The sequence below is a fragment of the Dromaius novaehollandiae genome, chromosome 9 (genome assembly GCF_036370855.1).
Source record: "Dromaius novaehollandiae isolate bDroNov1 chromosome 9, bDroNov1.hap1, whole genome shotgun sequence".
Taxonomy (NCBI): domain Eukaryota; kingdom Metazoa; phylum Chordata; class Aves; order Casuariiformes; family Dromaiidae; genus Dromaius; species Dromaius novaehollandiae.
In genome coordinates, this window is record NC_088106.1 from 16,034,609 (window position 1) to 16,051,865 (window position 17,257).

At 41.4% G+C, this 17,257-nt stretch overlaps 1 protein-coding gene across 4 annotated transcripts in view; it reads right to left on the reverse strand.

The window, feature by feature from the left end:
* ATP13A3 (ATPase 13A3) overlaps nucleotides 1-16,837 on the reverse strand; it is a 65,563-nt gene extending 48,726 nt beyond the window's left edge. For 2 of the 4 annotated variants that reach the window (XM_064516814.1, XM_064516810.1), the window contains exons 1-2: nucleotides 16,610-16,837; nucleotides 14,997-15,050 (exon numbers count right to left, since the gene is read on the reverse strand). The gene's annotated coding sequence lies outside the window, so the exon portion shown is untranslated. Of the gene's footprint in view, nucleotides 1-14,996; nucleotides 15,051-15,870; nucleotides 16,041-16,583 lie in introns of those variants that run through there. The other 2 variants (XM_064516812.1, XM_064516811.1) reach the window with 2 other exon arrangements.
* Between the last annotated feature and the right edge of the window lie 420 nt (nucleotides 16,838-17,257).

Genomic DNA, 17,257 nt, shown 5'->3' on the forward strand with positions numbered 1-17,257 from the left:
AATAACATACTATTTCTTAATTTTTTTCCATTGGCTGCTTCCAAAAAGGTTGGCAGAACCTGCAGCCACTGAAAAAGAAAAAAAATGACCATTTTTAAACTCACTCGCAATTACAAATGCTAGCACTTGAGTTTAAGGGATATGTAAGATTGCTCTGCTGAAACCTACGTTCTCACATGTTGTCTCTAGAAACAGTCTTTCATCGGGATTGATCCATCCCTCCCACTGATTAGTCAGGGTATCTCCCAAAAGGAAATAGCTTGCAAAGGCTTTTAATAGCTTCTCAGAGTCTTCAGGAAACTTCTACCAACCACAGGTGCACCTAAACCATGCATTTTCACACCACTCATGTCCCATCAACAGTGACAACCTGCACTTATTTTCTGCACCACTAGCAGCCATGGCTTGCAGCAGGCAGGATTACGTTACACTCTGGACAATGTACCTGGGCTGCTACAGACTCATAGCACATCACCTGACATGCCTGACGCCATGCACAAGACCCTGTCTTTGCCTGCCCTGAAACACATTAAAAAAAGCACGTCACTCAAGGATCACATCAGAACTGAAACAGAGTTCACACACTCTGTACCTATTACACATCTTAACCGAAATTCTGCAGCTACCATGTTTGAAAATGGGACTTATGACCATAAAAAGACTACCATATTTTACTTCGACATACCCTACATGAGCTTAAGTGAGTTAATTTAAAATCACCTGTAAAGCTTTCAGTATTAGTTATTTTTTCATATGTATACACAATCCTAAACCAGATTAAAACAGCAGAGGGATTCTCCTTGAAAGGTGCCTTTAATTGGAGAAATGCACCTTACAGGAATGAAAGTTTTTGCCATTTAGAGTTTGCCAGTAGCTACTGGCTGCATCTTTAAATACCAAGTTAGCCACATAATGTACAATATATGTTTGGATAGGACATACAAGCTGAAAGAACTACTGAAGAACTAAAAATCTTCCAGCTATATTTTCAAGGGAGTTAAGGTTATAATTTGTACTACAAACAAAGCTTAACACTTCAGTCAACTAACCAAGCTCTAACAATAAGAATGACATAATAGTTTAATGAATACGTGGAAATTTTACAAGTACACGAGCTAAATTTTAACAAAGCCCTCCACTCAATACCTATTTTATCACTTCCCATCTTAGGCTTTCTCTTATAATGCAAGCTTTTGTTTCTGTGTTTAGGCTTAAGGAAGACCATTGTATCCAACAATCACCAAACCAAAATTGTATTTACATTTGTAAAGTGTATTCTTTGTAAAGTATACTTTTTGCAGGCTGCAATAGCAATTGCAATGTTTATAGTAAAATACATGCTACATTAAGGAAAGATAATTCTACATCTAACAATAAACTCGGAATTGTAATTTGTCATGATAATTAAGTTCAATAGCCAATACTGTACTCCTAACTCACTTTCTAAGTGGTTTTCAGATCTTCACTTTCAAGTCACTAGCGTTCATTACTAACGCAATTAAGTCCAAACTGAAGATATGTTAGAAGAGAATTTAGGAAAACAGTCAGTCATATCGAGAACACTTAGTCAAGCACTTTAATCTTGGAATGCCATTTATCTTACTTCAAGTAGCAGATATTTATATTAATGAAAGTTTTCAATGGCTAAATCAAGCACCAAAAGTGAAAATTGCCAATGTTTTCTGTCACTCGCAGGCATGCAGAAATACAATCCTTCCTTGTTTCCTTTTTAGATTTCTGGACCCTTCACCTGACTGTCATAAGGGAAAGGAGGTCTCTGTTCCCCAGCCTGGGAACCCAATAAAGCATACATTTATTTTACATGCTTATTGCTTCTTTCCTATTTTGGAAGACATTTTCGACTAGACATTTGGGTTAGAATTCAAACTTTGACAACAAGGACAATGAAAGGTTTTATTTATTCTTGGAAGAGAAAGTTAAAGAGTTTTAATTATCTCTGGTAAGGCATGGCGCCACTAAACTCAGCTTTAGTCTTTAATAGTTGAGTACTGAAACCATATCCAAAAGGAGGAGGAAGCTCCTTGTTTTCCATGAAGCATGAACTTCACTCAGTCCTTCTACACCGATTAAATAACCAAGACTATTATGGGTAGATAATGGAGATGGCAGAGGTGCCCCTTCTCAGCACCAAGAGAACTGCAAGTACTACAGCAAGAATTGGGAGCCTGAAGACCCAGATACAGCAACAATGTGTCCTTTGAAGGAAGCATTTCCCCTCAGGGGCTGTGCCAAGAGCCCAACCTTTCCTGTGTGGCTGCCGCCTTATTGTGTGATGCAGAGTATCTGCTTCCTGGGATATATTTGCTTTTGTGGTATGGATGCTCAATAATGGGAGGCAAGGATCCCCCCCCCCCCTTAAAATTCTTGGAAAATATTTTTAAGGTTAACATAAGAACACTTGAATCAAATTTCTGTATGCCTACAAGTAGTTTATCAAGCAAAAATAGGTTAATCACAAGAGATGAACTTTCCTCTAAAAGACAGTTCAGCCTTGGTTCTTCAACAGTATATATAGTTTGCATATGAGTACAGCATATTCTAGACAACTAACCAAATTCATTATAAAGACGCAAAATTGCTTGCTTAATTTCTTTCATATTACAAGCACAACTTAATACTTCTTTCTGCTTTCTGCTGAGCATTTTGAACCAGGCCGAGAGCTGTGTTTATTCATTCTTTTCTAAAGTAGTGGTATAAAACTTAAGCGATTCCTTAGAAAGTTCAGCTATATGAGTGCTAATGCGTATACACTGTATCTTCCAGAACAACAACAGCACCAAATTACATCTACCTTTAAAAATTTTATAAGAAGTCACGATATACAGGTGCAAATACTTGAACTCCAGCACTTCAACCTGTTTTTTTTAATAGTTGATTTAAATTACAATTTTTAAAATACAGCATCATAAATTGAGACTCGGAAGTAGGTACCACATTGACTTTAGCTCAATCAGCAATGCTTGATGGAAAGAGCTCTTCTCATGCATACATCAGCCCTCCAATCAATATAAATACTATGCATGAATGGGAGGAACCATTAAAAATTGAGCTTTTAGCCTTGCCCTATAGTATTCAAAGAAAGTTAAAAGGTTGTATCAAAGATTTCAACAAAATTTAAAATGTTTGTCAAGCAGGACTGCTTGTATTTGTCTTGTTTAAATTCTAATGATAACTGAAATAAATCTCATTAAACAATGTAAAAAGCCTGTTAAACAAGTTGCATTAAGAGATTAAATTGCCGTTGCTGACAATTGTCTTATGCACAAGAATTTATATGACCTGACAGCTTAGCTCCTTAAAATGATTAATATACTCTTAAAAAAAACATGAGATAAAATGAGAAAACTGAGGGAAGAAAGTTACACACTACATCCACCAACATAAGTTGGACAAAGACAAGAAGAGAATGGAGTACAGGACTAATGTTTAACGCCCAATTCCTTCATGTCTGTAAATTTAAACTACAGTCCATGTCCATTTAGCTAATCTATGCAGGTCATTCAGGACAGTCCTACAAATCCAGTAGTGTTCTAGCTATTTAGTAAATTATTATCCCTTACAGAAGAGCTTCTACAATCAGTGAAATTAGATCAACTCACGGCAGCCTACTAGAACATATTCCATCCACGCCTTTAAATAGCACGGACTAAATGATACTTTGTAGTGCTTGTGTATCTCTTGGGAATGATTTCTATAGCATCAGCAGTGTGAGACATCTGTAAAACGGAAACAAACTCTGCGACAATCTGACACTTGATCTCCCTTTAACAGCTGCAATCTGCTCAGCACTTGATTCTGACAGTAAGCAAAGGTCTTTAGATCACCTGCAGAACTACTGCTTTCAATAAGCAATAGCTTGCTATTATCACTCCATTTATATTTTTTCATCCAGCATACTTACCAAAAAGGAGAAATTCTCCTTAACATAATCATGTTTGGGGTAAGTTGATGTTCGCTATTTGAACTACCATTTCTAGATAGATTATTTTCCTCCTCTGCGTAGAAACTTTCTTAACAGGACTATGAGATAGAATGGTATCTGTCTTCACTGCAATAACAAGCAAAGTTAGTTTTCTTAAAACCAAAACTGAAATGTCGTAATTTAGCATGTTAAACATATCAAGCAGCACTCTTTCCTCAAGTGTGGACCTCACTAACTAGAACACCACCAGCATCTACCCAAATATTCAGAAGTAAACTCTTTTCAGATAGCTCTGGTCCTGATGCTCAACTCAGATTTCCCCCATCTGCTTTGCTTTTTCAGAAGCAGCATGTCAAACTAGAGGCTAGCTTTTTAAAGCACCATAATGACTGCCACCACTCTCTCCAAACATGAAATGCTTAAGTAGCTTTTACTCTCTACCCTTTGAATAAAAGTAACCCAAGAATGAAAACCCCAACTGAAGGCTAACAGAACAACACAAGAACAGCCCTGAAACGTCATATGAAATGTCTATTTATCCCAGCATCTAGAAGAGCAGCAGTCAAACAAACCCCAGGGGAAGACTAGTATAATGACACTTCCCTGTAGACTCTCCCTGATTACAGTGACTTGCAATTCAAGGGCTTCCTGAGCTAAATGCTACACCTTCTCATTTAATGCTCCTAAATGGATTTTTCTTAAATTTTCTCATTACGTTCTGGACAGATTTTAAACATGTCAGCATCCTGCAGCAAGGAATTCCACAGTCCACAGGGAAGAATTTTTGCTTATTTTGCTCCACCTGCTAGTTTCAGCCAAAGCCTCCTAATTCTCGTATCTGAAAGGGCAGAAGTTATTCACAATTTACCCCCTCCTTGCCATCTGTGATTTTTTATAAACTGTTCTCTTCTCCCTTCAGTCCTCTCTTTGCCATGCAGACATGACTGCAATAGCTTGTCTTACAGAGGTCTTTCCACACTTTTGATCATCCTTGTCTCCTTTTCAGCACCTTTTACAGGTTTTTTTTTTAATATATATTTCTTACGATATGAGGGATTTTACATCCCTCAAAATTTTGCGCATGGTCAATAACACAAATAAATTACAAAGTAAATAAAGTACACAAATAGCTAATCAAGATTGGTTAAAAATAATGCTGGAAAAAACAATAGTGCCTGTTTTCTCTCATGCATACTCAGTTGTCACAGGCAAACTGAACAGAAGTCTCATATTCCCAGAAGCACCTGCTGGTTTTATGTGCTGATGTGAAAAAAGGAAAGTCATACATAGGATAAGTGTTAAATACCATTACATATATTACAAAAAATATTCCATTTAACATATCCAATAGATTTTTGTAAAAGAACACTCAAACAGTGGTGACTTGCAAGACAAATCATTTAAAACAAAAACATTTAATGACTTTTTATAGATCATCAAGGAATTAACAAAACTGGCAGTTCCAGTACTGGCAAGGTACTAAATTCATCGTCAATTGCCAGATCTCTGAAATATCCTCTGGAACATAAGACGTTAACACCAGGACTGTCCCCACAGCCATTTCTGATGAGCATGAGTCTGGTCTTGGATCTCAGGTTTATAGTATAAAGCTACAATTTTATTCCAGATCTTCCCAGAGAGTCACCCAAAGAGAAACAAGAGGTGTCCAGCACCCTAACCCCCACCCCCAGGCTGATGCTTAGTACCTCACAGTAAAGGGATCAAGGGCCAAGCATGTTATATACCTGAAAACATCTTAAAGAGCCACAAAGCAAGCAGCAGCTTTTTAGTCTTGCTTTCCCAACAAGCTAGACAAAGGAGCAGGAGGGGTCACTCTGAGTCTACGTAACAGTGACTGCAGGCAGCTCTTTCAAAGCTGACATCTCACCCTGAAGCTTCAACTAGATCATACTTAAGCATCAACTGAACCCCTTGTAAAAGCCCTGCAAATTCCTCGGATTTGTATACTTCTTATAGAAACTACAGAAGAGTAACCTGATTCCAGATGGAGTAAGCTTTATCCACGATACCTAGCAAACCAGTGTGATTAATGCAGTTAGAAATTCACACGTACAGCTTCCTGACAGACATTAACTTCATTCGCACCTTGCCTGCAAACACTCCAATCTAGAAATTCCTCGTGGAGTCTTTAAAATGCCCTACTTTATACAGGTAGAACTGAAGAACTTGGCCAAGACCTAACTTAGATTATGTTGTAACAAGGGCATGAATGTGTGATCTGGCCTCTCCCTAGCTGAAGCACAGAGAAAAGGAACTCCACAAGCAACTCCTTCATCCAAATGAAAGTAAAACAACCAAGAGGTAAAAACCCAAACTGAGCCACTGAATATTATCTTACCTTAATAGAACATTGAGAGGGGAATCAAATGCAAGTTAGTGTATTTTTCCTGTCCTTCAGGCTGATATTATGGATGTCTACAAGGCCATTTTCACACCTGTACTTAATGAATACCCTACCAGACTTTCAAAATAAGGAAACATTAACCTAGCTAAAAAACAAATCATCCTCCAAGGAATGAGGAGGTTCCCTGATGGAGGAGAGCGTAGATATAAAACAGACTTCAGGTATCTAGCAAAGATAAGATGGGAGGAAAGAGGGAAACACTAAGCAGACCGCAAAATACTGCGACATGAACTTACCAAACAACTGTCGGTATATCTGACTGCCCACAATATTGGGAATGACGGTCCCCAAGGAAAGTGAGATTTACAAAAGCTGAACTACTATTTAACAACAAGTCAATAGAAAGAATTCTCACAGGGTACACACCAACATATTCTCAACCTGATATCTACAGCTTTTTCTGGTAGGAGCTAATCAGTCTGGTAGGAGCACAATCCCTGTCTGACTGGTCTTTGTTATTTCTCCTACCATACCGATCAATGTTTGGCAAAAAGCACTTTACAACAGTGTTATTGGTGACCTCAGCTGGACAGACAATTACGGCATTTAAGATGCTCTTGCTTCCTCGTCATTTATGCAATAGGAGGAAAACAGCAAGCAGCATGAACTGAAGCACTCTACATTTGTTCCACATTCAAGCTGGGGACTAGGCAAATCCAAATTACTTTGCATTGAAACATGAGAGAAGTACTCATATGATCCATCCTACCAATGCAATTATGAGGACCAGCAGCCTCCAGCAAAGCAGCAGCAGCACTTTAAAGCGTATGCTGTACTGATAATCACTACAGAAATGACTATAATCTAAGAACCAGTGTCACAAATGCTACTAGCATACCAGTATCAGCTTGGAGCACAAAAATTCTTCATAATCCATGCTCAGAATGCAACTACGTTAACTGCCTCACTATTGACAAGAGCACTCTTCTTTCTCTGGAAGTGACGTAGTTGGATAAGATGTGGAAAAGGGAAGAACTCTAAGCAGATACCTACGCTAACATGCTATACAGTAACAACTCCATAGAGCTGACAAAACCATAAGTTACTTTTCATTGCACATTCCCCACAAAGGGCATACAATTTGTGCAGTAAAGCATTATGTGCATTTGCACATTTTTGGCCATTCCTTAATAAAGTACTTGTGCTGTAAAAGACACAGTCATAAGAAAATACAATTTGTATTGCAAATGAGAAGTAAAATTTGCAGATGAACTAATGAAATTTACAGAGTCAGAGACCTCAACATGCCTTCAACAAAGGAGGCTAAACAATTTCAGAGTGCTTCCATTTGCTCAGAGGTATTACATTTGTCTCTGCTCCAGCCCCACACCCTTCATCCACGGGCTGATCTCACTCAAGCAGCTAGGTAACTGTTGTAGCAGTACAATTGTACAGAACAAGAGATAGGCAGAAATTTTGTTTCATCCATACACCATTGGCATTTAAAGCTTGGCTGCCCAAATAGGTGCCAAAAAAATCATTACTCCTTTTCACACCATAGGTCTTCAATATTGCCAGTATTAAGGCTCTAGCAATCAAATTTGTCTATGAGGCAGAAAAGCAATGTCAAGACCCTCTCTTGAAACAGTACTTACCTTTTGGGGGGTTTTCAGCAAATGGACCAAATGAAGGGAGGGTTAATCCAAAGAACACGCTTGCCAAGACTGTCTATTTGATAGCCCTTTTACATAGCTGTTTGAATTATTCAGTAGGTCTGAAAAGAACATTTTGCTGGCTTGTCAGAGCTGGACTACTGCTACAGTGGCAGAAGCACCTGTTTTAGATGCTAGCGCCCTCAACGAAAGACTGCTGAATCCAGCAGAACCCCTTTGACTTCACTGTCCTTCACAGCTTTGACAATGGTAGGTATGTTAGGGTTCCTCTGCTCTTCTAAAAACAGTTGTTCTGTTTGAGAAACATAAGTAAAAAACCCTATCTCTCTGCTCACAAAAAAAAATTCTCTAACAATTCAATAGTAATAGGACTTCCGGAAATTCACCTGTATCCAAAAGATATACAGTTTAATACATACTATTACAGGGTGAAGGTAAATTCAGGCAGGTGATACAATGTAACTGCAACATACCATACAATCTCTGCATTAGAGGCCAAGCCTTGCCAACATCATTGAACTTTCAGCTCCTGCTATCTACTACAGTGTTAAACGTATCCTCCAGAAGATAAGCTCTTGCTATTGTTGTTGCTAATCACTATGGCAGATCTAAAGGACAGAGTTCGCAAGGGCAACTGTACTTTTCTTCATTGATCTGGAGGCATAGTATAGTAGAAAAACAAACAGGATTAATTTTTTCGTTTGCTCCAGTTATCTTCTTAATCTACCACTGAAATAGAAAGAATAGTTGGGTCCTCTGTTTTGTCACACAATCTACTACAACCACACAAAATCAACTTTAAGAGTACTGAAAATAATTATATGCGAAATAGCAGTGCTATATTGACAGCTGGACTTTCCAGTTTGAAATCTGGCTGTCCTCACCCAGGTTCCTCATACTAGTTATTACACTGAAGTATACGTCCTTCAAAAATGATCTTCAAAGCCCAAGGTGGACCTTCCTAAGCACAGATAAGAAGCATCAGGATTACCGCTCAAGTCTAAAGCACTAATCCGCAGCTACTAAGACTTCTAAACTAACCAAGAATTTAGCAATGCTCTACTACATTAAAGTTACACACACCCCATATCACAGAATTTCTACCGTTTGGAGGTTTTTAGGATCTCCCTACAGCACCAGAGAACATGCTTCATTCACAAGAAGCAAAATCCCAGAGAGAGAGAAAGATTAACATCCAGAACACAGTATCTTTCTAAACAAATATGCATAGCATAATCTAACCTATTCCACCTGTGCAACGTCTAAACTCACACAATATGACCAAGCAGTGGACAAAAACAACTCTGTGCTTTTTTCCCCTGCTTGGCCCAACACAGACTAAAATTAGCATCAATGGGGAGCTTAGTCTGTTCCAACCTAAATCAACTATACTTCTCTTTCTCAATGCATCACCTTGCTCTTGATGGTCACCAATAAAAAGAGTTCTTAAAGTACTACTTTCTACTGTGAGAAAGTGTCTGTGTTTAAGGTATAATCTGTGTTTTCATTGATGAAACTTAACCTTATTTCGAACTGTCCATCACGGCCATGGAAAACGGCATTCCCTCTTGCAAGATCTTTTAAATACCTGAAGTCTCTTACATTCCCCTCAACATTCTTGTCTCTTGCCAAACTCTAATTTTCCTCCATCTCTGTGGAGTTATGTTTCCTCAGACTCTGATCATTCCCATTTCTCTTCTCTGAACTCTTCCCAAGTGGTCCAAATTGTTCTTGAATTCTGGCACCCAAAACAGATACTTTTCGTACTTTGAGAGTATACCAACAGTAAATACAGCCAAAGGATTTAATCATCACATTTCACAGACAATACTCCTGTTTAAACATCCCAGTGAGATACTTGCCTTTTCTGCTAACAGCATGACACTGACTCATGTTCAACTTGTGATCCAGTACACCCCCAGGTCCTTTTTTCTAGTACCTAAGCAGTTATTTCTCATACTGCATTTGAACAGTTGGTAATTCTTGCCGAAGTACAGTGCTCTGCATTTGTCCCTACTGAATTTCACCCCGTTTTTCAGATCATTTTGAACTCCCATCATGTCCTCCAACACAGACTCCCTGAGAATTTAATAAGCACATTCTATCAGCCAACTGACTGATGCTTTCATTAAAGACAACTATACCCAGCCCTCAAAAAACTTTATTAAAAATCAAGGGGCAAGACCTCTACTGTTTCTGCCCTATCCATAGAGCCTGCTGCTCTGCAGTAGAAAGATAATAGACTTATCTGGTGCAATTAGTTTTTCATAAATCAATTCATGTTGCCATTCTTCTCCCAGTTATCTTCTGAGTACTTGGAAAATAGAATACTTGCTTATTTATCTCATCTTTTACCCGCAGTTCAGATTAAGAACTGTCAAACGTCCAACTCCTCTTCCTCAGCTCTCTTTCATATAACACTGAAGATTTCCCTTTGCTAGTCTTCTAGTACTTGAGTCCAGCAATAGCCTCTAAGCTGTTTGAGCTGCTTTAAGAATTTTACAATGAAGCTTATCAGTGCCAACTCTGCATGTTCGAAGTATGAAATGTTCAAAGAACTTTCTAATGCAAAATATTACCTCGTTAGATGTATTAATAAAATCAGTCACCTACATGACATTATCTTTCACAGAAGACAAGCAAAAAAGGCACTGAACACTTTAAATGTGCTGCACTTTCTGTAGATACATACTTTCTCCACTAAAAGAAAGGCCACATATTTTAGCCCTCCTCCTACTATTAATGTACTTTTATAGAAACCTTGATGGCTTTGTCTCTTGCTAGCTGCACCTCAGTTTGCACTTTGGTCTTTCCAATATCTGCCCCTACTGATTCTCACTGTCCTTTTATACACATTCTTTATAACCATTTTTTACAATATGATCTATGTGTTCTTTCTTGCATCTGCAGTCAGTAAAAGCTCATAAAACAAAGTCAGTTTTATTACTTCATTTCTTGAAACCCTTTTTACTTTGCTGTTCTACCTCCTACACCCTGTATAAGAATTGCAAACTCTGATTTCATAGCCATTGTCATCTGTCACCTTTCATTTTGATATCCTCCACATTGTTTCTCCCTACTAGTTAGAATAAAATCCCAAGGAGTGTCCATTTCTGCTGCTGTATGTACCTTCTAACTGAAAAAGTCAGCAACACATTACTAAACCTTGATAAAAGTCTAAAAGGAAACAGAATTAGGTATTTTGATTTTGAAGGACTGTCTTTTGGTCTTAAATATATGAAATTTCAATCCAGCTGGGGGGAAGACCACACGCAGTGGGCTTGTACCTGTACAAATGCCAGTACCTAGTCCTCTTCCTAAGAGCTGCTTTAAGATGAACAATGCAATGCCACAAATCTAATAAACCAGAATGAGAAAAGGGGCTAAATTCCTTTTAAAAAGGAAAAATACATGACCTATGCAAGAACAATTAACAGAGCTATCTGCATTTTGAAAACTGATAAAATTACAAACAGGATGATACCTCACCACCTTTAAGAGCAAGCAGCTAGATTATGACCCCTTAAGTTTCATATTTAAAAAAAAGCAGCAGCAGCACACAGTACATAGGATTTTTGCATAAGGTCACATTCATAACTCCTGAGCAGTAACTATTGAATCACCTATCCTTTGTTATTTAAGACTGCTTTTCAGCTACAAAAGATTAAAGACTACAATCTAATTTCAACCAGGAACAAATGTGTCAGAGTTGAGGCTATAATAAAAACACAGTTTACCAAAAACTGAACTTTTGTTTTCTTCTAAGCAGATTATTTAACAAAGTAAATAGCTTTTTATGAATGAAAACTATTTTTATCACACTGTATAACAGTGACAGAGAAACGCTTTAGTGTTACTGTTATTTAAAATATTTTTTAAATTGTACAATTAGAAAATTAGGATTTTTGAACTATATTTTTGTGTGAACACTATCGTTGCAGACATGACCAGATTCATGCTCTAGTCAAAATGTTATTTTTTTCCACTAGAAGAACACAAAGCCTACTAATTTGCACAACAACATGCCTATAGGCCCAAAGCAGGCTTGGCCACACAAGACACCATGCTATGGACACAGGTAAACTCTGCTCCCAAAAGCATACACTTTAAGGCCTCCACCCACTCGCATTGGAGAATGGAGTAAGCAAGTCTAAGATATCTGAAAGATGAGTCTAAACATATATAGAAGGAGCATATATTTGCACACTACACAGATACTGCTTATGTATTGAGGAATGGTCAAAATAAATGAAGTGTAATTAGGTCCTTTCTTATAGTTCCTGAAACTTAGAATTTTAGAATAATTACCTGAAGAACTTTCTTGCACAATATATAAAGGAACATAATCTCTTCCCTCCACCCCAAATACCATCAGGCTTAAACCTGACAGAAGCCAAGTTAAAGCAATCCACTGTTGACATTTGACCAAACTAAAGCAAGTAGCATCTGAAAGCTTCCCAAAAAAGAAAAAGGGGCCACTGGTTAAGATGCTTGATGAAAACCTGGCTTTCTCCATGTCAACTCCCTCCCGTTCCAGTACAGATTTACTCTGTGACCTGGGTGACTCACTTAGACCTGGCTGATTCACATATACTTGGCTTTAACAATAAATGCCATTTCATTCCCACAGAACAAGCAGAATTTGGCCCCACATCATTGAAAGTTCGTGTCTTGCTGATTGTCCATTTTATCCTCCACACAGAAGATAGTATGGACGCTACATCCTAGACGCAAATAAGAAAAATTAATCTGAGGACCTCAGAGGACTTTTTTTTTTTTTTTAAAGAATTTGTTAGGACAGCAGCAAAACTATTTGTCTGATGCACAATGCCTCTCAGATAGCATGCTAACAAGAGAGGGCTGAATTACTAAGTTTCTCAATCATACTCAGCTACCATTACGCAACTTCCCTCCCCATTTCCCCCCTCTAGCCAGATGTTGCATGCTGCCTGACTGGGCAGCTTGGACCTTTAGTCCCTCCCCTTTTAGGTTTGGGATGATTTAGTGCCTGAGTGAGTCACTGAGCACTTTCCAGAAGAAAAAAGGGCTGAATGAAAAAGAAATATGGAAACAGAAACTAATTCTAGGACACAACATTAAAAAAAACGAAAAAAAAAAGAAGGCATGAGAGAGCATGATGAGTTCAAACATCAGTCTAGAGGGCACTGGAAGACACTAAGCAGAGCACCTGGAACAGCATCACTACTTCTGGAAGGTATTCAGGAAGTCAGTGGATGCTGTCCAGTGGCTCTGCTGGAAATGCAGTCCTCAAGGTTGCTTGGATCCCCTTCATTAAGCTTCTTTCTCCTCCTGCTGGCATGGACAGGCAGCTTTGGCCAAAGCCAGAAAGAAGTTAACCAGTGCCTGGTGGGACTTGGATAGGGAGGGTACAAACAAAAAGATGATGGAAGATGTGCAGTCATAACCTCAGCAAGAAATTCTGAAGGAGATGACAGCTGAGAAAAAACAAGACTAGAAAGGGAAGGGCATAGCTCACCATGCTAAATTCAAATTTAATACTGTATATGCACACAGAAGTTGGGAAGAGTTGTTCTAAAAAACTGAGACAGTCAGTTACCATGGTAACAGGAGGACTTTCGGAATCAAAGCAACATGAAGTCAAAAGGTATAACTAGTAAAAATCAAGGCACAGAAGTACAATAAAACATTTCTGTTTGAACAGTCTAGCCTACAAACTGATTTTAATTCATCAGAGAGTAAAGTAGACAGAAAGGGGAGACATACTGAAAAGGAAAAACATTTAATAAAAAGTTACACACTAAACAGAAGTGTTTAACTGAGAACAGGAAATATGAGATAGAGATTAGAGATATGGAAGTAAAGCAAAAGAAAGTAACTGGAAAGCTAGAAATTGACTTTCGCTGGAGGCATCAAACAGCAGGAACTGGAACTTTAGCCATTGACTAGAGAAAAAAACCCACAATTTACTACCCCTCAACATTTACAATGGCTACATGCAATGTACGATCTGCATATTTCACAGCCAAACCAAATCAGACCACCATCTCACTACAGGCTAAACAGTCATACATTAGAAAAGTTATTTGCTCTGAAAATCTTAAGAGAAAAGTATAGCTTCTACAAGGACCAATTTCGGTGACACACCTTAGATCGCGAGTTATCTGTGACAGGCTAAGTCCTTCTGCCTTGTGTTTAGACTGCACACAGTCACAGAACACTTAAGGTGCCATAGCAAGGTGGCAGAAAACGTGGCCAGGGCAAGAGACTCATTTTCAGCAGCACCACCAGCCTGAGCAATCGCTTGAGAAAAGGCCTTCATTCTGCTCTATGCTTTACATAGAGCCTTCTGAACCATTTACATTCTGCACCTCACCTCAGCATCCCATCTGTAACTGGAACGCTTACCCATTTTCTGAAGCACTTTAAAAGATAAGTACTTTTATCGCAATTTTTCACTAGCTGACTTAGACTCTCACATTGGAACACTCCATGCTGTTAAAAGCTAGTGTCCTTCCTCACAGGTGACTACACTGAAAATACACAACGTATTGTTAACTTCACCAAGCCACCTTAACAGTGTGTTTCCCAGGAGTCAGGAAAGGAGATTTAAACCAGCATCAATAAATTCATAATTGAATTATAGAGTTCAGAGTTTAAATGGTACATCTCCATTAGACTTTGTAAAGTTGTATTTGTAATTAGTCAACAAGCAAAGGCAGTTTAAAGTAATAGCAGTATGTAGCCCTTACTGTTGTGACACAAATGAAGACAAATCAACTCTTCCCTCAGTGCACATGCAACTAAGATCTGCTGCTGTCACCAGTGACATTGCTATATGGACATTAAGTTTTGGAAGGTCTGATTTATACTGTGTAGCATTCTTAAATAACGCTGAAAGAAAGCAAGCATGTCCAGCTCTTTCTCCACAGGTACAAGTGATTCAATATTCTGCAGTAGATAACACAGTGTCTTATAAAACTCAGTTTCAGAGTTTTCAGATACAATCAAGCTGATCACAGAAAAATATAGCTACCTGTCTGAAGAGGCAGTGTGTGGACAAATCTCATACAAACAATGGCTGAGTCACCTACAATAAGAAAATATATATATGCAGTCAGAGGAATAAATAGGCTAAGTGAAACTTAAAACTTTAATTGCACTAGCTAAGAATATACCATGTAGTTCTGGTAAATTAATACAGCAAAGAAAGTACTTTAAAGAATTGTAACACTACATCAAAATTCTCAACAATCACATTAAGGGAAAACAGAGGCAGCTTGGCCCGACAACCACCTGTGATTAAGTTAGAACAGCTTAGACATTAACCATCTCCTATAGCTGGAGGCTACACTATCTCAGCTGAGTGAGACAATAGCTTCTTGAACTGCTCCAGCAGGATTGAAAGCAGTCATCCAACCACAAGACCTGCAGGTAAATACAGCTTGATGGCCAGCACGGAAGCATGGAAGCACCATATTGGCAGTAGTCAGCTTTTATAGCCAACACTGCAGATATTCAAGTTCTTTCTTTTCATCTTATGCATTGCAATGAAATGCTGCTGTACTTAAACAAAAGGAGATACTCTTTAAAGAGGTAAGACTAAATTTTAACTGCTCTGAATTTTGAAGGCAAAATCCTCATTTCAGCTGTTAACATGACTGCAGAGAAGCAGCCTAAAGAGGACGGTAGTATCATTGATTGGTTATTAAAAATAAGAAATGTGACAACAGGCCAGTAAGCCATGCTAAGCACTTAACAGGCTGGCGAATGTAAAGCTATTAACTGCCTTTATTCTAGCAAGGCAAGTCCCTGGTATTTTCTGGAATATGGAAGACCTGTCTGAATAAGGCAGTTGCTTTTAAGGAACACCTAACCAATTCTGTTTCACTTCTCAGCGTTTAATTCACCTAATAGGTGTTTCGCGCTTAACAAGCATAGATAGGCATCCTCTTTCGGACGAGGCAGTGATGTCTGAGGTGTTTGCAGCCTGAGATCTCCCTCTCCACAGTTCAGCTGACAGAAGAAGACTCTACAGCCTTTCTCAAGAGCAGCGCAGCACGCTGACTCCCCTGCTCAAAGCCGTACGACAAGTGCCGAGGCCACTCCTGGAACTTCGCCGGGGAGTCTCGCGCTGCTGCACAAACACGATGCAGCCACTGCGGAGCAGCCCAGGCGCGCCCGGGCGGTAAGGCGCTCTGCCTAACCGCGCGCTGTCACGCCCGGTAACCGGGACGCGGCACGCAGCGCGGGCGGAAGGGCGCGACACGGCCGCTACCCGCGCTGCTCGAGGCGCGCCCAGCGCGAACCCACAGGAAGCCCCCGCCGCCTCCGCACGCGGCCCCGGCGCGGGGCAGGGCCACGGCGGCACGGGCGCGGGCCGGGGGGAGCGCGGCCCCGCCAGGCGACCCCGGCGCCGCCGGCTTCGCGCTCGCCGCCCCTCGGCTGCCCGGGCGCGGCGGCAGCGGCGGCCGCCCAGGCCGCGAAGCCGCAGTTGCGGACCGCCCTGGCCCCCCGCCGACCCCTCCCTCCCCGGCCCGGGCACGACGGCGCCGCCGAGGAGGCCGCGGCGGCGGCAGGGCGCTGCGGGCGGGAGCCCCGCCGCGGCCCGCGGACCCCTCACCTGCCCGGCCGCGCAGCCCCACTCACCGGCGCCCTCAGCTGAGCCCCATGTCGCCGGGGTGGGCGCGGGACCGGGAGCGGGACCGGCTCTCCCCCGCCCACCCCACCCCACGCCCGCCCCGCGCCGCGCCGCGGCCGCCTCGCGAGGCGCCACCGGAACCGCCGCCAACCGGCTCCACGCGCCGGCCGCGCTGGGCGGGGCAGGGAGGGGGCGCGGAAGTGACGCCGCCGCGGCACGCCCCCGTCACGCGCCGGAAGAGCGGACGGCGCGGCCCCGCCGCGGCCCTAGGGCGGGGCGGGGCCTGATCAGGGGCGGGGCTTGGGCGGGGGGCGGTGGGGGGAGAGCCGTGGGGCTGGGCGGTGTGTGGGGCGGAGGAGCGCCGTGGGGAGGATGGGGGATCCTTGGGCAGGGGGAGCGCCGTGGGAGGGGTGGGATGGTAGGTCTCAGGGGCTGGGGGGTCTGTGGGGCAGGGGAGAGCCGTGGGGAGGATGGGGGTGCATGATCTTGGGGCAGGGGAAAGCCATGGGGGTGGAGGGGTCTGTGGGGCAGGCAGGTGGTTGTCGGTGGGGATCTCAGGGGGGGATCTCGTGGTGGTGGACAGCCGAGGGGGGCTACTTATGGGGGCAGGGGGCTCAGAGGCACCAGGGGGACCGTGGGTCCCAGCGAGGATGGGG